Source organism: Panthera uncia (assembly GCF_023721935.1).
Source record: "Panthera uncia isolate 11264 chromosome E2 unlocalized genomic scaffold, Puncia_PCG_1.0 HiC_scaffold_20, whole genome shotgun sequence".
NCBI classification, from domain to species: domain Eukaryota; kingdom Metazoa; phylum Chordata; class Mammalia; order Carnivora; family Felidae; genus Panthera; species Panthera uncia.
In genome coordinates, this window is record NW_026057589.1 from 5416850 (window position 1) to 5439404 (window position 22555).

The following is a 22555-nucleotide window of genomic DNA, read 5'->3' on the forward strand; positions in this document are numbered from 1 at the left end:
ATGTTGTTAACAGGGTTGAATAGTTCCCTAATGAATAGGGAATTAAAAGTTTGTATCAGGAACACAGTCAGCAACTCTTATGGGTGTTTCACATAATTGCACTTGAGATAATGATATAGTAAGCTGTATGTAGTTCTTACCTCAATAGTCTTTATCTGTCCAATCAATAAATACTTTTAAATTGTCTTCTGCCAGTTAAACACTGGTATATTGCAGTGCTTAAGACTAATAGTTTAATCTTTGACTAAACATTTTATCGTTGTTGCACGCATATGCTAAAGGAATTTTTTCAGATCATGGTGGGGATGGGTATATGGGTTATCAGGACCCCAGACCACAACTGGAGCTCGGATTAGACAAAACCAGTTAAGTCACCTTTTTTTTAGAACATTACCTTTGGACAAAGCCAGTATCTTGTCTGGATGTACCAGATGTTACCATTTCTCATTTAATCACATCATTTCTCCCTGCGACAGCCAGATTTATCTTCTAAAGCTCATTTGCATTTTAAAATCAAGGTTGTATTTCTGATTATAAAAGTGAGATATGTGGGAGGTAGGTGGATGATGCACTACAGGGATGATGGGCATTAAGGAGGGTACTTGTTGCAATCAGCAATGGGTATTATATGTAAATGATGAAACACTAAATTCTGTTCCTGAAACCAATACTACACTATATGCTAACTAACTTGAATTTAAATAAAATCTTGGAAAGAAAAAAAACATGGGATATGTTCACTATAGAAAATTTTAAAAGTTTAGAAAACTTCATGTCAAGGAGAAAATCATTGTTTACATGTTGCTGTATATCCAGGGTTATCCTATTTTTTAAAAAATGTAACAAACATCAATATAGACCTTAGTATCCTTTTATTAATTACTATGCTATACCTCTTTTACATGTAAACATCATTCTTTTTTTTTAATGTTTCCTTATTTTTGAGAGAGAGAGAGAAGTGAGAGCGCAGAGGAGGGGCAGAGATAGAGGGTAAGAGAGAATCCTAAGCAGGCTCCATGCTGTCAGCACAGAGCCCGACACGGGGCTCCATCTCACAAACTGAACTGTGAGATCATGACCTGAGCTGATATCAAGAGTCAGACACTTAAGTGGCTGAGCCGCCCAGATGCCCCTCACCTTTGTATTTCTAAATAATATGTTCTTGCTTAACTTGTCTCTTTTTCATCTTTAATACCACCTGTTGACTTCCTAGTGTGAAGACAAGACCCAATTCTTTTATTTCCAGTTTCCGTTGTCAAACATTCCATTTCCCTCTCCCTCTCTGCACATTCCTAAACAAGCTTTATATATTTCCCTTTGCCTCCCCCACTCCATCCACCCATCCCTGCTCTCTTCCCTCCCTCCATCCATCCACCCATCCATCCATCTGTCTGTCCATCTATTAATGTATCTATTTTCCCTTTCTTTTGATCTGGTCAGTCTTCCCAGTAAAGAACCCTCATATCCTCTACAATCCTAAAATTACTCACTAGAATTATAGAAGCCAAACAAGGAAAGGGGGTTTGAGGTGGAGTGTCACCTTTCAGTCTATAGACTTTCACTTAATCTCTCTCCTTTTTGGTATGTTGTCTCATTTAAATATTCATCTGTGCTTTGTGGCCCGAGGCAGGCATTTCTAGTTCACTTTCTCTAAGTATTAACCTACTTTGTTCTACTGAAGTTGGGGAGTGGTGGTTACCTAGTCCCATAGAGTGGAAGAGGTTACGTGGGAATCTGAGCAACTTCATAAAGACATTTAAGAAGCTCTCCTATGGTCTGCCTTGCAACTCGTGCTGTCTTCTGAGATAGCTACCGCATCCAGTTTTGGAGCCCGCTCATACATTCTCAGATACAGAGCGGCTTGCCTCCCTTCGCTCCCCCAGCTATCTGCATTCTAGTGAGTCTTCACTCTTGCATCTGCTTTCTGTCTTCCAAATCTGTTTCCTTTTTTTCCCTTTTATTATTTCCTCCTTTGTTCTCCTTGTTCTTTTATGCTTTTGCCTTTATTTAAGCTTCACTGTGATTTTAGTGAAGTGTTAAGAATCAGAGACAAACTGATGTGTTCAGCCTGCCATGTTCAGCAGGCAGGTGGTGTTCCATTTCATAGAGGAGGCAATTGAGGCAATTAAAGAGTTGGTAGCATACTTAAAGTCATGGGGTCGATGAATTAGCTTGTGAAGGAGATGCTGTTCCCAAGGGACTAGCTGACTCTGGCTTTAAACCTGGGTCTCCAATATTGCGGTGTTTTCCCATTTCCCTTGGAACTAACCAAGCGACAGCCCTTTATTTATTAGTCTATTCTAAACTCTGGAGTCTGAGAAAAGATATATGTGATTTCTACACCTTCATTCTCACCCCTCAAATGTATCCTTAATTTATCTCCTTGAAATCCAGATAAATAAAATATTGTATATGAGTGAGGTAATGGCTTCAGGCCAGAGCCCCCTGTGATCCTACTACAAATCTTGGATGGGTTGTTTCCATAAAGTGTCCCTGCCCATACCTCAAAAATACATATGAGCCATCATTAATCTCTCAACTTATGAGTTGTGTTATCATCTCAGATTGATGCATAAATTTTTTTTAATTTTTTTTAATGTTTATTTATTTTTGAGACAGAGAGAGACAGAACATGAACGGGGGAGGGTCAGAGAGAGGGGGAGACACAGAATCCGAAGCAGGCTCCAGGCTCTGAGCTGTCAGCACAGAGCCCGACACGGGGCTTGAACTCATGGACTGTGAGATCATGACCTGAGCCAAAGTCGGACACTTAACTGACTGAGCCACCCAGCCACCCCATGATGCATAAATTTTTTAGTAAGTGTGCATAAAGACAGAGACCACCTGGATGACCTTTCATGGTTTATTTCTCCCATGAAAATATTTTTGCAAAGATTATTTTCTTCCTATCTTGTGGCACATTGTTGTTATGTGAACCATAGTGAGTGCTTAAAAATAAGTTAATGAAAAAAATGAGTTAATGCTGATTGTCAGAATCAGGAGGGATGATACTGATTACTTAGTTTGCATTTGTGCATTCTTTGGTTAATCTTTCCTTTTCACTTTGCTTCCCTCCCCCAACATCTTATTATAATTTTTTAAGTATACAGCATAGTTGAAAGCATTTTATAGTCAGCACCCACATACTTAGCACCTAGTTTCTGCCATGAACATTTTACTTGTTTTTTAAATCCGGTATCTATCCGTCATCAGTCTCTTTCTTTTACACATTTTCAAGTAAATGGCAGACACCTGTATACCTCCCCAACTACTTCAGTATGCACATAACTAACTAGAGTTTAATATTTATTTAAATTATTTTTTCATGTAAAAACTTATATACAATGAAATGCAAAAACCTGAAGTGTACATTCACTGAAATTTTACAAATGCATTTCTTTCTTGGTTTTTTATTTTCTCTTGTGGTCTCTGCATTTATTTAATTCAATAGATGCTTGTCAAATACATCCTTTGTGCCAAACATTAATAATAGCATGTATTAATATGATATATGCTAGACAGAGAAGAATGCTGATTCTCACAGTGGAAATCTGGGAGTTAAGCAATGGGGAGAGAAATGTTACAGAAAGCATTTGTCACTGAAGAAGGCTATGAACAAAAGTACAAAGAATGAAAAAAAAAAACAGTGTTTGGGGCAAAATGAGTTGTTTTTATAACTTGAGCCCAGTGAGAGTTTGTGTGTGTGGCAACAGAAAGGGTAAGAAACGTACTTGTTTTAAAATACAAAATTCAAAACTATGCATATGAAACAAATTGGCAATAAATGATATGCTTACTGCTACAGCACTGAGCTGAGCAGAAGATCTGCTCTTCCTCAGCTGGTCATTCCTGAACTAAAAATGACACTTTGACAACTCATATTTCAACCTGTTTTATTTCATTGGTAAACTGCTAAAATTCACCTTTCGTAGGTGTCTGATATCTGTCTGACTACACATGGCTTCCAAAATGTCTTAATATAAATGTGTTTGGGGAAAACAACTGAGTGATTATTCTAAATGTGAAAAGATCACTACATAAAATGCTTTGTTACTTAAATTGAACTATAAATGCATTTACTAAAAACTGAGGGAAAAGGGGAGATGTGAAAATTCAAGAGCAAAACTTAAAATAGTCAGAAAAAGGAAATAAACTCCCTTTGGATTTGTGGATTTATTACTTTGGATGTGATAGGGTGCAAATCTTGTCATCATTCATTCATTGACCGAACATGCCCTGATGACAGATTCCTAATAGGGCTGCTGTGTGTGGCCCTAAGTAGGGCACTATCCTGTTAGCTCTCTGACTTCTCTGTGTGAGTTCAGGATCTCATTTCAGGCAACCTGTTCTTTCTGCATTATAACTTCATCTATCCTGAATGGTTTGTTAAAATGCAAACCTTTTTATTCTTTCATTTATTTTAAAAATTTAGTGAGCATTTACTGTATACCTGCTGTCAACACATCTTACACCTTCTATAGTAATGAATACCATGTTGCACTGTTATTAAATATGTAAAAAAAAAAAAGGAAAACAAATTTCTGAAGGGAAGAACTGAGTTTAGGCCAATTTTCTTTAATCTTGAAGTCATACACACTCCCCACCTAGAATATGTGATCAATGAGTTTTCCTTACCTTGAGTTCCATTATTTAAGGCAGAGAGTATTAAACTGGTTCAGAGAACAAGGTAGATTTTTGAAAGACAGAGTAGTATAGGGGAATTACTTTGTATCAGGAAGGACGGATGGGATTTGCATTAAATCAGAGCAGAGGCTAGGAAATCAGAGGTGGAGAGAACTGTATATGCAGAGAAACAGATGTACCTGAGCATCATATGCTTGAGATCAGCAGGATTATCCCCTTTGGTACTGGTGTACCTCATTTTTAAAAAATTTTTAATGTTTATTTATTTTTGAGAGAGAGAGAGAGGGAGGGAGAGAGAGGGCAAGCAGGGGAGGGGCAGAGAAAGAGGGAGACACAGAATCCGAAGCAGGCTCCAGGCTCCATGCTGTCAGCACAGAGCCCTACCCAGGGCTCGAACTCATGAACCACGAGATTGTGACCTGAGTCAAAACCCACCTTTTAACCAAACTGAGCCACCCAGGAACCCCCTGATGTACTGTATTTTACTTTCTTCTCCTCTTTTCAACCAAAGTTCCAGTTTTAATCTCATTCTTTCTCCTCGATACTGCAAAAGAAGGAAGAGAGGGAGGAATTCAAGAGAACTGGCCAGAGAGCACTGTTTTTCATCAAATGCAGGTATCCCACATTATCTGATAATAGAGATTTCCTGAAAAATCTTCCATAAGCCAAAATGGCATAAAGCAAGGGAGTAATTACCATTAATTTATATGGAAAAATTTTAGCATTACCAGACCCAAAAAATAACCGGTCTTAGGCTTTTCTGATACCTTAAGACACAGCTTGATAACGGATACACAAAATAAATTGAGATAAAGCACAGATGCTCACAGACACAGTTCAAAGCTCTGGTGGCTTGATGCTGAGATGCTGAGTGTGGTTCCTAGGGAAGGAACTTGGCAGTGCAGCTTGGGGTGTGCTTCCTCCATAATGGTTCACTGCAAAACAAATGCTGAACACCATTTTCAATTTTCTTTCTTGGTGAAAGTGAAAATCCTCTTCGAATTTCTTTCATTTACCAAAAACAGATACTAACGTAGGCCTCTCATAAAACTAATGTGACATAAAGTACACTGTCAAAAGGTGGGGGTACCTGTTCATCCATCCACTCATCCATAAATCCATCCATTTTCCCCATCACATTGTTTATTCATGAAGTCATCCTTATATGATTTAATCTGTTTTAATCAATCCATTCAAAAGAGCAATGATACCTAATTCAGAAAAAAGCAATATTTTTCTAGCCAAAATGTGAATTGAGAATTGGAAAATAAAATTAGCCAGACAATAAAAGATTGGGAAAAAGGTTATAGGCCAGCCAGTAAATGATTCTACCTATGGCAAGGACAATGAGCATATTGAAGGATTTGTAAATAGGTATAATAATTAGTGCCAGATCATTCTCTTCACAGTGAGAAGGATAAGATTTCCAAACACTCTGTAAGACATCGCTGCCAGAGCAGAGCTTGCCTACATCTTGATCAGGCATTACTGATTTCCAGACACCAAGTTTTACCTAGGAACAGAATCCATCATTATAGTGGGTCATTCAGACCCTCTTTTATGAATAAAGAGCCTATTACCTAGCTACTGAATGTTCCACTGGCAGATAGTTCTCAGCGGTAGGTCCTCTTTGGGAAGTGTCTCGGCTGAAGATAACTGCCTTGCCCAACTGGAGCAACCTGTAACCAGTGTTCAGTTGACACAGTGTTATAAAGGTCTGTCTCTCCACTCCAGCTTTCAGGTTTCAGAGCCCATCATGAAGTCATTGAAATCCTCTGTTGAGACTGTCGTGCACTTGACTTCTCCATCTATCCAATTCTGCTTCCTCTCCTATCCTTCCACTGATGATCCCAAGAGTGCTCCATAACATTCCTGCAATGTCAGTCTCCATCTTATGGAATGAAACCTGCAATAGAAATGAAACAGACAGGTGGGTTATCCAAGGGAAGCTCAGACAGATGCACGTGATCTGTTGAGAAACCATGGTCCCATCCTGCCCATGTAGGAAGTGATTCATGATTCTCTGAGGTCGATCTACTGTAAGGCACGCTAGCAAAAAGCTTCACTAACAGCTGAGCCACAGCCAGAAGCCCAGACAATCAGCATATCAAGGTCAAGGTGAGCCTTCCACATTGCTTTATCCAGTGACTTCAGTTTACTGATGAGGAAACTAAAGTCTGTAGGAAATCCACTGATAAGGCAAGAAAATATATCCTGTCATTGGTTTTATGGGTTTTCAAAGTATCTTTTTGTTTCATGTGGAGTCAGTAGGCAATTCTTACTCCTAGGATCGCAGGAACAAGGGGGAGTCTGAGAATAAGGGCTTGAGTAGCACTAGGGTCTTCATGGCTTCATCAGTACGAGATTAGCAAAGGCAGTTCTCCCTGTTTGGTATCTTAGGCTGGGTGATATAGGAAGTTATATAAATTTTTTCACGTATTTAAGGCTTATTCTATAACATATACTGTGATTTGCTACTTATCCATGTATTCCTGTCCCAATGCATCCATCCTTCCACTCACTTCTACATCTTCTAGATATGAATATAGGCAGTGACTTGAATTCCCATGAATCTTTCTTGCTACCACACTCTTTCCCATCTTTTTTTCTCTACACCTATGTTATTAACAGCTCTTTAGGTTATTTTGTACAATTTGTTAAAAGATTAAACAAGATACAGATGAAGAGTAATTTCTAGGGATTCCAATCTAGAGCTTGTGACACCAGTAAATAAATGTGTAAACCAAACCACACGTATAACTAAGTAGTTGGGAAAGGGAGGATTTGATTTAAAAAAAAGAAAAAAGAAATACTGCAATTCTACATATACAGATGGACATAGAAGGTGAGACATATTGTAAATCATTTAAAAATTTTAAATTTCAGGTTAAAAATTATAAACTTAATTCAGTATCCAAAGGGAGCCAATAAATGTTTCTGAAGATCATGAAAATCTGGTGGTGGTGGTGTGAAATATTAGAGATGGGAAAGATTGGAGGTGAAAAGCCAGCTAAGGAGACTGTTGCTGGTGTTTAGGAAAGAATCCATGGGTAACTGCAGAGGAAATACAAAGAGGAAATGATATTAGAGGTGGTGGAACGATTGAGTTTAAAGGAGGTGAAATGGTGCTGTGAAAAGCAGATAGAGGTTTGTGACATAGGTCGGTTATTTTTGTTTGATATGAATTTAACATCTAAATCACATTTTCCTTAAGGGATGGATGTATATGACCTAATTCAAATGGGAAGTACTGCTACTGTGCAAATCCTAGTTCTACTACTATGATTTGGAGAGGGGAGCAGTAGTGGTCTAGAACTACCTCGACATGTCTCACTTAGATGAATAGGTTGATGGAAGGGCCTTTTCCTGAAATGAGAAAACTGAGAAGACTAGAATCTTAGCTCAGGCCACTATAACAAAATTCCATGACAGTCTTAAACAACAGACATTCATTTCTCACAGTTCTAGAGTCTGGGGAGTCCATGATCAAGGTGCCAGTTGATTCTGTTCTTGGCGAGGTTCCTTTTCTGGCTCAAAGATGGCTGCTTTCTTGCTGTGTCCTCAAATGGCAGAGTGAGAGCTCTGGTCTGTCTTCCTCTTCTTATAAGGATGCTAATCTCATCATGGAGATCCCACCCTCATGAACTCATCTAAACCTAAATACTTCCCAAAGGCCCCACCTCTAAGTACCATCACATTGGGGGTTAGAGTTTCAACATGGGAATTTTGGGGAGACACAAACATTCCATCTATAACAACCAGGATTGGGAAGTTACAATTCATCTTTGAACAAGTTGGTTTGGAGGTTTTTTGATAGCACCAAAATGGAGATGCCTAATTGTTGATTGGATACATGAGTGGAAATTAGAGAAGGAACTTATCACTAACAAGACAAATTTGGAATATTCCCCCATGATGATAAATGAAACCATGAAAACTGACACCGAGAGGGAGCTAGCAGAATAAAAAGATGTGCCTCCTGAATACTGAATCTTATGAAACAATAAAGATTTTAGTTTGGGAAACAGGATGGGACGTTGCAAGGAAGAAATATAATGAGCCTTTAGAGAGACTTTAATGGAACAGATAACATGAATCATGAAGAAGCACAGAGGTCATGGAAAGAATGCTTAAAAAGTATGATGTGTAAGTGTACTGGGTGATACAGGGGTGTTGGGGATATATACTGCATAGCAAAATTTCTAAAAGTGGTCTCATATGGAACACCAGCCTCATGAATTAGCTCCTTGAAAGAAAGCTTACGTGGAAAGATACTTAGGCGATTGCTTCCAGCTCTGACATTCTTAGAGACTCATGAAGTAAATCACCTTATTAAAGGCTCTCAGAAATTTAGCAGTAGAGCAAGTTGTTTTACTCAACATTTTAGAAATAGAATAACAGACTCAGTTACCCATTTTCCTACTCAAATATCTTTAATCAAATTAGTGTCTTCAGGACAGAGTTTGGTGAATATGTGCCACATGTTCAAATCCCTCTGGAAGACAGAGAATAGACCAATGCATTGCCAGAGATCTCAAGGAAAATAATTAGAATGAATTGGTAGGAGGGAAATGAGATGGTAAGTGATAGAATTAAAGAGAGAGAGAAGTATGAGAGACAAATGTAAGCTTTTTTTTTATGGGAGGAAAAAATGGAGATCATTTGTAGGGATACTGTGCTCAAGGGAACTTTTATGGTTTACTTTTTATTTATGACATAATCATGTACTCACAAGAAGAATATATGGGAAGTTCCCATATATCCTTTTCCCAATTTCCCCCAATGGTGGAATCTTGTGTAATTATGTACAGTATCAACACTAGGAATCTGTCATTGGTACAATTCACAGGATTTTCCTAATTATATATGCAATCCGTTGTGTACGTACATAGTTATATACAATTTTATCATGTGTGTAGGTTTGTGTAACCACCGTCAACACAATCAAATCAAGATACAGAATTTTTCCACCATCATATGGCTTCTTTGCTTTATCTCTTTGTAGCTACATGCATCCATCTCCCACCCCTATCCTAAAGCCTGGCAACTAATCTTTTCTCCATCTCTATAATTTTGTTATTTCAAGAATGTTGTATAAATGGAATTATATAGTGTGTGCCATTTTGACGTTGGCTTTTTTCACTCAGCATAATTCCCCTGAGATGCCTCGTAATTGTGATGTGTGTCAGTAGCTCTTACTTTTTTGTTGTTGAGTCGTATTTAGGGGATAGATGTACCACGGTGTCTCTAACCATTCACCTGTTGAAGAACATTTAGATTGTTTATAGGTTTTCCCTATTATGAATAAAGCTTCTATGAACATTCATGTCCAGAGTTTTGTATGAACATGTTTTCATTTCTCTAGGATAAATACCAGAGTGCAATTGCTGGGTTATATAATAGTTACATATTTAATTTTATAGGTAGCTGCCAAAATGTTTTCCAGAGTGGTGGTACTCTGTTATATTCCTACTAACAATATATGAGTGATTCATTTGCCCTTCATTGTTGTCAGCATTGGTACTTTCTCTATTTTTTATTTTTGTCATTATGATGGGTGTGTAATGATATCTCATTGTGGCTTTAATTTGCATTTCTCTAATAGCTAATAATGTCAAACATCTTTTCATGTACTTATTCACCATCAGCCTATCCTCTTTGGTGAAATATCTTCATGTCTTTTGTGCATTTTCTAACTGAATTGTTTTTGTTACTTTTTTTTCTCTTGAGTTTCAAGAATTCTCTTTATATTCTAAAAATTAATCCTTTGCGAGAAATGTAGTTTCATTTGCAAATATTTCCCCCCAGTAGCTTATCTCTTCATACTTTTATCAGGGTCTTTGAAGGGCAAATTTTAAAAATCTTGATGTAGTCCAATTTATTGTATTTCTTTTTAGGGCTTATGCTTTTAGTGTCAAGTGTTAACATTTTTTTAAATCTAGCTATAGATCCTGATGATTTTATTCTGTATTTATTTTTTTTCTAAAAGTTTATATGTGATTTGTTTTGAGTTAATTTGCATGCAAGTTGTAAGTTTTGGGTCAAGGGTTTTTGTTTGCCTGTGTGTTTTTGGTTTGCCTATGGATGTACAGTTGCTCCAGTACCATTTTTTGAAAAGGCTATTCTTTTGTACCTTTGTCAAAAATCCATTGGGTAGTGGTGCCCGGGTGGCTCAGTCAGTTGAGCGTCTGACTCTTGACTCTTGATTTCGGCTCAGATCATGATCTGAGGTTTGTGGGATTGAGCCTTGTATCAGGCTCTGAACTGAGCACGGAGCCTATTTAAGATTTTCTCTTTCTCTCTCTCTCTCTCTCTGTCTGTCCCTCTACCCCACTCGTGTGCTCTCCCTCTCTCTAAAATAAAAACAAAACATCATTTGGGTATATTTATAGAGGGTCTATATTTGGGTTCCCTCTTCTGTTCCATTGTTTGTCTTTTCCTTTGCCCATATCACACTGTCTTAATTACTGTGGCCGTATAATAACCCTTAAAATTAGATAGGGTAATAACTTTATTCTTCTTTTTGAAAATTGGTTTACCTGTGTTAAGTCATTTGCATTTCCATATAAATTTTAAAGTTTTTCCATGTCTCTATCTACAAAAATAAATAAATAAATAAGATCTTTGTGGGATTTTGTTTGGAAATGCATTAAACCTATAGATAAATTTTGGAAGAATCGATGTCTTTGTTGGTTCTTCAAAGGAGTGTTTTTAAATATTTTGTTTTGAATTGGAAAATCTGTGGATTTAGCATAAGGGATTTAAAAAAAATGAATGTGTGTGGTTGAAGGTGGAATCATTGAAGAAACAGACTTGAGGATGAGGGCTCAGATAGAATGGCTCACCTGCAAACCTCAGACCCCAAAATGATGTAAAATGGGAGACAGAGAACCCCAGGGAATTTCCCGACCAGCAGTGAGAAGGAGAAAGCCATGCCTCTGACTTTGAAGCCAGCACTCTAGGTCCAAAGAGAGATGAAACTCCTTCTGGAGAACCACATCCAGTTCTCACCTCCAATCCAATGAGAAGAGGAGATGAGAATTATTCTGGGAACCCATGTGGACCATGCTCTGCAGTGAAGAAGGGGCAGCCCCTCTGAGAGACAGAATGTTACAGAGAGAGAGAGGGAAATATCTGGGAAGCTTGTTGCTGAGTAATAGAAGTTTGGGCGTGGCCTCAGGGGCTGCTTAGGGGTCCTTCTCTTCTAATATTTTGCCTGAAGCCTCTGTGAGGCAAGAGATCAGTCTTCCATCTTTGGGTCTCACCTGCTGCCTGTCTTTACTGCCTGAGTTCATGCCCCCTAATGCTGAGTAATCACACATTTGGCATGACGTCACACTTGTAGCCATTGTTCCTAACTAGTGGCCCCCATCTATACTCACCTGGCTTTGCCCTACGCAAGCTGCTTAGTTTGTTGGCTCAACTACTGACATCTGGATAAGAGTAGCATACTGAAGAATTCTGCAGGCATAGCAGAAATAACGATAGTGGGAAACTGATTCAGCCTAAGTGTAGACTTTCTGGTGAGAACTCTTACTGTTTGTTTGTTTGTTTGTTTTTTTATTTATACCCACTGCTTTGTTTACATCAAAATCATAACCCTCCAACCCCCATCCTCAGTTATAGATTGCAATCTTCTGGTATCTGATTTTTCCCTGAGAAGTTTTTAAGCTTGATGCCACCAACTGTTCCTCCTCCTTCTGATATTCTGGTTTGTTGTTGTTGTTGTTTAATGAGAAGTAAATCATAGCTTTTATGGCCTTAAATGTCTCTGTATATAAAGTAACCTTACTATGAGCAGCCCCAGTGTGAACAGACTCAGCTGAATTTTGAAGTAAGGCACTCTGGTATGTAAATCACGGGTAAACCACTTCACACCTTTATAACATTTGTCACTCTCTCTGAGACTCTGTTTTGTCATCTGTAAAGTGCAAACAAAAAAACCTGCTTCATGGTATTGTTGATGGGGTTCAATGAGCTGGTGTGATGGAAATATTCTAAAATCAGAGTGCACAACGGTGTGAGTGTTCTGGAAAGCACAGCATTGAATGCTTTAAAATGGTGAATTGCATGTTATGTGAATTTTGTCTTAGTTAAAAAGAAAAGTTTTATAAAAGTGCATAATGCAATACCACACACTTGGAATGTATCCAGTAGGTCCCATTCCCTTCTCATCAGGTAGAAAGTTGCAGCTCCTGACAGAAATCTTGGGACCTTTTGCTTTGCACCAAATGAGAATCGCTTAAAAGCAAGTTTTGAGACTCATAAGAGGACCAGTAGGGAAGTAAATGGGAGCAGAGTGGGAAAGATTTTTCCATGTCTGCCCATCATCCCAACAGCCAGCCCCTCTCACACGCCAAGGGTCTAGAGGCATCTTTGGCTTGGATTTTCCCTGTCCTTTGTTCCCTCCCAGACTTGTTCCTGTCCTTAGGGTTCTTCCTCAGAGAGGAAAGGGTAAGGGCAACAGAGCAGGGCAGACTATGGCTTTCAGACTTTGGTCTCCTAAGAGCTCCAGAAGCAGCTGGAAGTTTTCATGTGGATGGTGATTGTTCACACTTAAATCCATAAAAAATAAAATAAAACTAAAGCGTGGGAGAGGAAGGGTCAGTGAAAATAAACATCTTTTCTGGAAGACATCCCACAGCTGCAGGCTGATGCAGCGCAGTGCCGAAGTTGGGGTTCTCCCAAAATGCATAGCTGTGGTCAGGAGAGAGAAAAGCAAACTCCTACCCATATGTCCCCACCCTTTCGTGGTGGCCACAATCCAGAAATTAAAGAGGAATTTCCTTAGTATTCAAATTTGTCAAAGGAACTCCTTTCAAAGATGGGAGGTTACCAAAGCAAGTTTGGTTTGGCCGTGGAAATTGGAATCAGACAATATGTTGGGGTTTGGGGCCAGGAAGGTGTGTGTCTGAATACAGGTTCTACCACATATCGATGACCCTGGTCAGATCACATGACCTCCCAAATCTTTAATGTCCCAGCCTCTGAAATGGGGTCATTATGTTTTAGCTTGATGTTTTCTTGAGAATATGAAAGATTCTGAATGTGAAGAACGTAGTAACATCTGCCCCCATATCCAGCCCACTGATATTGTTGCCATAAGTTCAATCCTTTGATTTCCAGTCATCTTTTGGCACTCTGTATCAAGGGGATGTTCACAGTATGGCAGACTTATTTCCAATTGATGTTTATAGGTATTATTAGCCAAGACAGAGAAAGAGACGTCTTATATCTGTCAGGAAATCAGATAAAAATACTTGCCATTTAAAGTTTGCAAATAAACCTCTGTGGAATAATAACCATGATAATAATAATTAGGTTATTGTCAGTAAGAAGGTGGTACTTCGCAATGCTTGTCATACTGCCCAGAGCTTTCATTTTCAAAGAGAAATTATCAGAATAAATTTGCCAATAGTTATTATAATGTACTTAAAACTAAGCCAGCCCCCACCACAGTGATTTCATCAACAGCTCCCTTGAATATATTTCTGTGCTTCACCTTGAAAAGACAGATGGGATCCAAAGATTAAACTACAGGCTGTAGTCACCTTCAGTGATACCCATCCTGAATTGAGGACCATAGTCCAGACTCAGCATTACTCTAGAAATAGAAATCTCCCCACTGCAAAAAGTGAAGACAAATTGATCTTTGATATTCAGGAAACCTGAAGAAGAACCCCAAATCTTAGAAGAGGTAAAAACAAAACAGCTATGTGTAAGAACTGCCAAGCTGAGAGGTTGAGGAGGCAGGAAGTGGTGAGGAATCATGGCAGGGAGCTAGTGAGCCCAGGTGAGATCCTTAGGGATATATTCATGAAAATCCAGTTCTGCTGGAGTGAGTCCTTTTAGAAGGTCTCTGTCCCAGACGTCAGGGCTCACAGACTAACACTCTGAGCCTGATATTGGACTCAGAGCATCAATATAAATGTCCCCTTTCATGTCTCTACCCTCTAATGAGGGCTTAATGGCATCAGGCAATTAGGTGATGAGAACAAACACCATATGCCCTGTTGGGGGTGCAGAGACGTGCCTTATGAATCTGCTACTGCCTTCCGAGGTAAATGAAGTTAACAATTTGATGTGTGTTCTTCGAGATCTACGGTACAGTCTAAAATGTAAAAGAACTATGAAAGGCATTAAAATTCCTAGGGTTTCATCATGCCTCTTTACTAACAGAAAGACCTTGGGCAAATGACTTCACCTTCCTATATCCTAAGTTCCTTATCTATAAGGTGGGGTAATACTGCAATTCCTTAGTGATTTTGTGAAAAGTCAGTGAATGAATTGATCAATCCAGGTGAAGAGCGAGGGAGGCACTCAGCAAAGTATATAGACACGGTGGCTATCTTCGCATGTAAGTATACATATAACTCCATTATATTTAGCCACTTCATAAATTATATTTTAGGAAGAAGCATGGTTATCTAGCCAGTCTTATATTTATGGATATTGCCATTACTTCCATTTTTGTTTTTTTCAAGCAGTGCTAAAATACCCACTCATATCTTTATACCCTTACACATGTAATACACTTGTAATATCTGTCATCAACTTATCCTCTAAAGGTTTTTTGAGTCTTAGTGAGTGAGTGGAAGTTGTCTCATCCCACAAAGTCATGTTTGCAGGAGGAAGGACTGTCTTGAGGAGAGTTTTCTAGATCACAGAAGCAACGTATAGTATTTAAAACATGGAGATACATGATAACAAAGGAAGGCTTCACCGTTTATGAGCCTTGGAATGAAGAAGATGAAGCAGGAAGGGTTGATGGGCCATGAAGAAATCAAGAATCTAAACTTTATCCACTCCCAGTTGCTAATGACTGCTAAGCTCTTGAAGAGCTGTGCCTTATCAAGTGATATGGGTTCTGTAGTGTAGTAGCAGCTGCCCACTAGAGAAGGATTTCCCAAAACATAGAATACAAACCACTGACGATATTAAAGATGATTGTTCATGGAGTATGACCACATGGCAGTAAGTATTCCAAGATGTAAAAGTATACATTTTTCAGTATTCAGTCCAACAGCTTCATTTGTTAATTTGTTTTTAACATCCATTAAAAGTTGCCATCCTCTCTTTAAACAACTGCATTAGGCTGAGTATATTCAGGAAGCTACAGTTTCTAACATTATTTTATAATTATTGTATTTCTTTTTACATGACCTTCCATTGGTAGCATTTGATACTGGTTTTCCTTGTATGAGAGAGGAACACATTTCCTTTACAAACAAATTAAGATATAATTCAATTTTAATAATGGAATTTTGAGAAACACCCAGCTAGTCTGGGAGAAGTTTGAGGGATGGATTGTGTGTAATTTCTCCTGTATATCAGCCAACCTTGATAACTGCAACTTTAGTTTTACCTTTAAAATCATTGAATGTAGCCAACTCTGTGCCTGGGTCTTATTCAGACAATTATAGAAATTAAATCAGCTTAAAGCACATAAGACTCGAGTTGGGGCGTGGAGCTTACCACATGAAAGGGATTATTCTCAAACCCTCTCCCACCAGTGTTGCTGTGACAGTGACCAGAGCCTCAGATAAAGCCAGCCTTACTTCTGGCAATTTATTTTAGAAGCCATTCCTAGACTAAGATGAAAATAACCAGAGATGTTTTGATCATTAATATCCTAAATCCAATTTGGGGAATGGTTTACAAAATTCAAAGGGTTTCACCCAGCCTCAATAAAAAGGTTTGAAAATTCATGTTTGCCAGTGCCCTTTGGAAAATAAACCCAAGGATAGTTTATTGCAATGGCAGTGCACTCCCAGCACAAACATGAGTGGATGCTTGAAATTTAGAGATCAAATCCAAATTTTCAGAAGCACATCTTTTTTTGTATTCTGAGAGGGAAAAAGTAAGCCCAGAATTGGCCTGATTTGACTGGTTAATTTTTTTTTCTGAATCCCATAAATGGAATGCATAGTTGGGAATTTTATGTTCACATAGTATTTATAGGTTATCTATGATTCCTTGAGATTTTGAAGAGTTATAGCCCTGTACTAGGCTTACTAAGATTTTTTTTTTTCTTTAAATGCCATATAAGCTGAAATCTATCCTGGGAAACTGGTGGGTATTAGATATTTTTTTAGGTCATAAGTTAAAAGATTCCTAATAGTCACAGACATTCTATGTCTAGGAATGTTTGTTAATTTGAGCCCCCCCTCCCCTTCATGTGTATCTTTAATCTCCCTACCAGCTGTCTCCCATAAAAAGATATTTCTGTTTTTAGTTACAAATCTGTTTAGAGATAAAACTCACTCATAAATACACAACCACATGCAAAGATTTTTTTCTGCTGACAGTATAGAAATAACTCCAGATGAAAAATATTAAAGTTTGTTTAGAAATAGAAAATGCATTCTGCTTCCCTCAATGGAGGCCCATGTTTTGTAGATTTTCAGTGTCTTTTTGTGACTCTGAGTGAGCTTTTCTTGGAGAGCACAATCTTCTGTTAACTCTGTGATTTAGTTCTTCTTCAAACAGTCAAAATTGTTGGGTACATTCCTAACTGAGGAATTCACTCCTTGCAAAGGCAAGTATTGGTCACCTAAGGAAAAGAAAGAAAGCTAAGAAGTGGGTTCTGTGCATTGCCACAAATGTGCTTACTATTACTTGAAAGACTGATTCAACTCTTTGCTCTTGTTTGCTTGTGGGCTATGTTCTCATAAGCAGGTGAGAGCTTATGTATTCTTATTTGTTCCTTTTCTGTTTCTTTCAAAATCTACTGTATCTGCCATATAGTATTGGATCAGTGCTCAGATATATTTTGATGCTAATTAAACTGTTAGGATCTTGTTATGGAAGAAATTGTGCAAAAGCGAAAATGTAGGTATTGCTTCTTTCCCAGTGATTTAGAGCTTGGGACTCTCCCCCACATATTCATCACCAATTAACTCTGTTAAAGGGACCGTTACAGTTCTTTTGTCTACTGGATTGGTTATTGTCTTAGCAAACCTGCCATAACCATGCCCTACCTCCTGTGGAAGCTCATTCAGTAACAACTGATACAATTTATGGCGACCATTCATTGAACAAGGAGAAATAAAAACAGATTGTTGCCTGTACTACATCAACCATGTAACATAAATAGTCGTAGCTCCATTTTATGGATGAGAACATTGAGGCTAGGGGAATTTAAATTACTCGGGTTCATAAGACAGACTATAAGCCTATTTGTCACCAAATCATCAGATATTCCATGACACGAGGTTGCATCCTCTAAACAGAAGGATGGAAGGAGTAACTTCAAGTGACTTCTATTTCAAACTGTGTGATGCTTATTTTACTAGCTTTCTCTCATCCTATCCTCACTGAAGTCTGATGAGGTCAGTATAAGTAGCCCCATTTAGAGTCAAGAAAACAAAGGCTGAGAAAATTATCTTAATTATCTAGGACATAGAACCAGCTCATGGTTATATGCTGCAGAGAACTCAACACTTTGGGTAATGGTTGAATTTTTCTTTAAAAAGCCCAGTCATTGGGGTGCCTGGGTAGCTCAGTCAGACGACCATCCAACTCTTGATTTTGGTTCAAGTCATGATCTCACAGTTGTGAGATCAAGCCCCACCTCAGGAGATTCTCTTCTCTTTCCCTCTGCCCCTCTCCCGCCCACCTCAGAAATTAAGTAAGTAAGTAAGTAAGTAAGTAAATAAATAAATAAATAAATAATTCCTAGGTATAGGAGAAGCCAGGTTTATCTATCCCAGGTTATGGGATTATTTCATTGAGCTCAATTCTTTTCCTAGTATTCAAAGACGCAACATGCCCTAAAGCATTAAGCCTGGTTTTAAAATACTTGCATACAGACTTCATGCTGTAGATTCAAATCACCAACTTCCTTCCAAATTACAGCAGTTGCTTGCTGTCAGAAGCCCACCTTGGGTGTGATGGTAGCTGCTGCAGAGGTCATGCTTTCTCCATCTACCCCAATAATGTTCTGTCTTCCAATCTGCTCATCTTACAAACTGTAAAACCAAGACCCTGGAGGGAAAGGCATTTGTTTAGAGGTTCCCTCTGGATAATTTCCTTATCCACCAGGATATACTAAGTCAGCAAACGAAAAAGCTCACCTTTCCCCCATTTTTTCCCACATCCAGTCAATTTTTCTTTAGGATCATTTCCTCAATTTAATGAATGTTTTTTTTATCCTCGCTGTGATTTCTCTGTTTAAATGGTGTGTGTGTGTGTGTGTGTGTGTGTGTGTGTGTATGGTTAGGGGGTGGTTACGGTGTTTACATAAGAATAAAAATATATGTCTATAAAATTTTAAAATCTGGATCACTTCAACAACTACTTCAAAACATCCTAACTGGTGTTTTGTTTACTTGAGTCTACATTATCTTTTCTCCACCCTCACAGAGTCTGCCAGAGGGAGAGTGGCATTTCATAAATATAATCTGATTGTGCCAACACCTCCATGTCTATCCTACACGTTCCAGTTTCTTGTGGCTTAGGAGAGGAAGAAGAACCCTAGAACAAGGAAGGCTCTCTAGTGTTTGTTCCCAGCATCCCTGCCTGACCTTATTCTCCATCACCACCCTTTGAACTGCAAAGGCTCCAGCCACACTGAATTTCTGCATGCTTTCCACATACCCCAGAGTTGCTCCTGCAACTTTGCACATGCCATTCCCTCTCTTTGAATACTCTTTCAGGGGCAGAATCATCTCAAAACTACATCTCCTGATGCCCAGTGAGTGTTGCTTAACTATGGTGGTCCAAGCAATATTAAAAATGGAAGAGTCTGTTAAAAAATGCTCTGTGTGTGCTAATCAGAGTTGGGGGCAGCCCAGGACCATTTGCCATTTCCAGAGTTAGATGCTGCAAGTGAAAAATGAGCTGACAAACTTAAAACTCTTTGCAGAAACCACTGGGGAGAGAATCTGGCAGCTGAGCAAGCCAGGTTAATACCTGAATTACAAGATGTTCCTGAGCACCCTTCAGTGTAGGGCTCTGCCACAAACAAAAGCCCCTGAGGTGAGCCCCAGGTGGGTGCCTTGCCCCGCTGCCACCTGACTGTGAGCAATAGGCAGCCTGATCCTTTTTGGCCTCGTCATCCACTAGGCCCTGAGGAATCACTTTTTTCTATTTTAGTATTTTAAAAAGCATCCATTGGGTCTGTCTCGAGACATTAGAGGGAATGAGAACAAAGGCTGGTAGCCAGACTTTGCCTCAAATCTGCTTTGCTTCACAAATGAAAATTCCTGTGACATCACTTTGTGGTAGTTTGTCAAGCTTTGGGTTTATGAAAATAATAGCTGATTAAGCTATTCACCATGCTGTCATGGAAAACAACAAAAATAACATTTATTACACTTCATAATCTGGGCACTTTACATATATTATCTTATTTATCCTTCATCTTTTAAAAAACACATTTAGTGTTTCCAGTTGAGGAGATCAGTGTTTAGAAATGGTTTGTGTAATTTAATCAAGTCAGCCATTGGTATAGGCAGGGTTTGAACCCAGGTTACTGTGCTCCACATTCCCGCTACATGAATCTTTGTGCCTCCATTGTAGTTTACTGTAACAAATTTAGACCTGAAAACTTTAGCCTTGCAGATCAGGGAGGCCAGAATATGAGCATTAAGATGATCGTAGATGTAATTCTGGCTATCCCAGGTGGCCTGGGAAGCTTGTCTGAGGTTCGGGTTTCTCATCTAGGCTGGCTTGTAAAGCAGAGGATTCCACTTTTTAATGGAACCCAATCAAAATAACCTCACCTGACTTGCCAGGGAGTAAAATCTTAAACACACTGGTGAGGTCCAATATTTTTCAAAGGCTTGGCAAGAGAAACAATATTCTTGGAATATGGCCTGGAGTTTATAGAGTCCACCCCTTCCTCTAAGGACTCTAAATCAATTCTGGATTAAGCCAGACCATCCACCATCAGCAGTGTACCTGCAGAGTATCATATTCTGTCCAACTGTAACCACCATGAGGTGCTCTGGAAGTCTTCCCCTGGCTCCCTCTGGGAAGTGAGTGAAGGGCAGGAACCGAGACTCTAATGACAGAGTTTGTAGTTGGGATGATGTCAGTGCATGCTATGTTACTTTTAGCTGACCAGGGTGTTTGGGTTGCATGCAATTCCCACCCCAGTTTGAGAATCAGAGATGGTTGTGATAATTCTGAACATTTGATTTCCTTGAAAACTTAAGGGTAATGGGAATGAAGACTGTGAATTGCATAATTGATGTGTTGTTGGATTTTTTTCACATTGTGGCTGGAAAGTTAGAGATAAATGTGAGATCAACATTAGCAAGTGTATGGAATCTTATTCCATTAAAAGTAAATGGATTTCCTCTGTCTCAAGTAGTATGTTCGGATCTAAGGATAATTGAATGCACAAAAACCAAACATGGCTCCCACTCTCATGGAGCTTGGAGTCTAGAGGAGGAGAAAGATGTTAATCCACAAATCACACTCATGAATGAATAATTATCAATTGAGGTAAGTGTTGTACGGAAAAGGAGTAGGGTTCTGTGGGGGCATAAAAGAAGAACATCTGGTTTGCACTAAGGGCTTTCCTGTGGAAATGACACATAAGTTAACAGGGAAATTAGGATGTTGAGGTTGGTGGTGGGATAGGGCTTGTGCAGTGAGATTAATGGTGGGAAAAAACTGCACGTGCAGAGGGCTTGTCCCCAAAGCGAGTATGGTTCACTTGGAATACTGGGTGAAGGACATTGTAGTAGGAGCTGACAGAGTTAGGAGACAGCGCTGCTAAACAGACCTAAAGAAGAAGAAAGAAGCCAGAACCACATGGCCTTGTACATCAGGGGAAAGTTTGTCTTCATGCAAGGAGTGAAGATTATCATGACCATAAGAGCAGTGGGTCTCAAAGTGTGGTCCCCGGCCAGCAGCATCAGCATCACCTGGAAATGTGTGGGGAAGGCCAGTCCTCAGGCTCCACCCCAGAACTACTGAATGAAAAACTCAGGTGGAGGGGCCCAGTAGTCTGGGTTTTAATAAGCCCTCCAGGAGATTCCAGTGCATCTGGGGCTGGAGGAGTACTGCAAGAGCACAAATCTGAGGCAGGGAAATGGGTGTGGTGCATTGATGGGGAGAGGCAGAAATGGCATGATGAAATCAGCAATAGGAAAAGACTAAACTGACTGAGTGTGCCTGGGGGGGTCCTGGGAGCCTCTAGGATGCCTGGGGAAAGTGGATCCTGATAGGGATTCATTGCATGGATGTGCCCTGTCTCTCTTTGTTTCATTGTCTTCACCTACTTCTAAATGTATGTTTCTTTTATATATTGCATTAAATGTAAACTTCTCTTAATCTGTTTGGAGTAAGCAGAAGATATATAATGCACATATGTATTTTTAGTTGTTAAAGGGAGGTTATGCATTGGTGAATTATCCTCTCCCATTTGAGGATAGCAGCCCTGGCCATGGGGTCACTATAAGGGCAGGATAGGAAGACAATGGTCACTTACTGGCTTTGCAAAACTTTTCTTCCTCCCAAATCCAAGCTGCATGACAATAGAACATGCCACAGTCCTGCCAAACTAAATTATTAAATAAAAGTAAATGACATGAAACTGCAGTTTTTAAAAATGAATTATTTCCCAGTTTATTTCTGCTCTGGTTGATTTTAATGCGGTGGGCTTTTTCCTTGTTTTTCACCAGAATTCAGGACATAAAATGCTTTGAATCCAGCAGATTTCAGAAAATAAAACAACCAATGATGGGGAAGAAGATAAAGGGAGCCTAGTGCATTGAGAGTGCTGTAGGTGTGGATGAGGCAGGGCCTTCAAGCTGGTTGTATTGAGGACACCTGTCTACACACTGATCCCTCAGCCCTGTCTCCAGATTTGTGACTTTGCTGTCGTATCAGGTATCGGTTTTCTTCAAACCCCTCCATCAGGTGGTTCTCATGTCGGTCCATGGTTAAGAAAATCTGT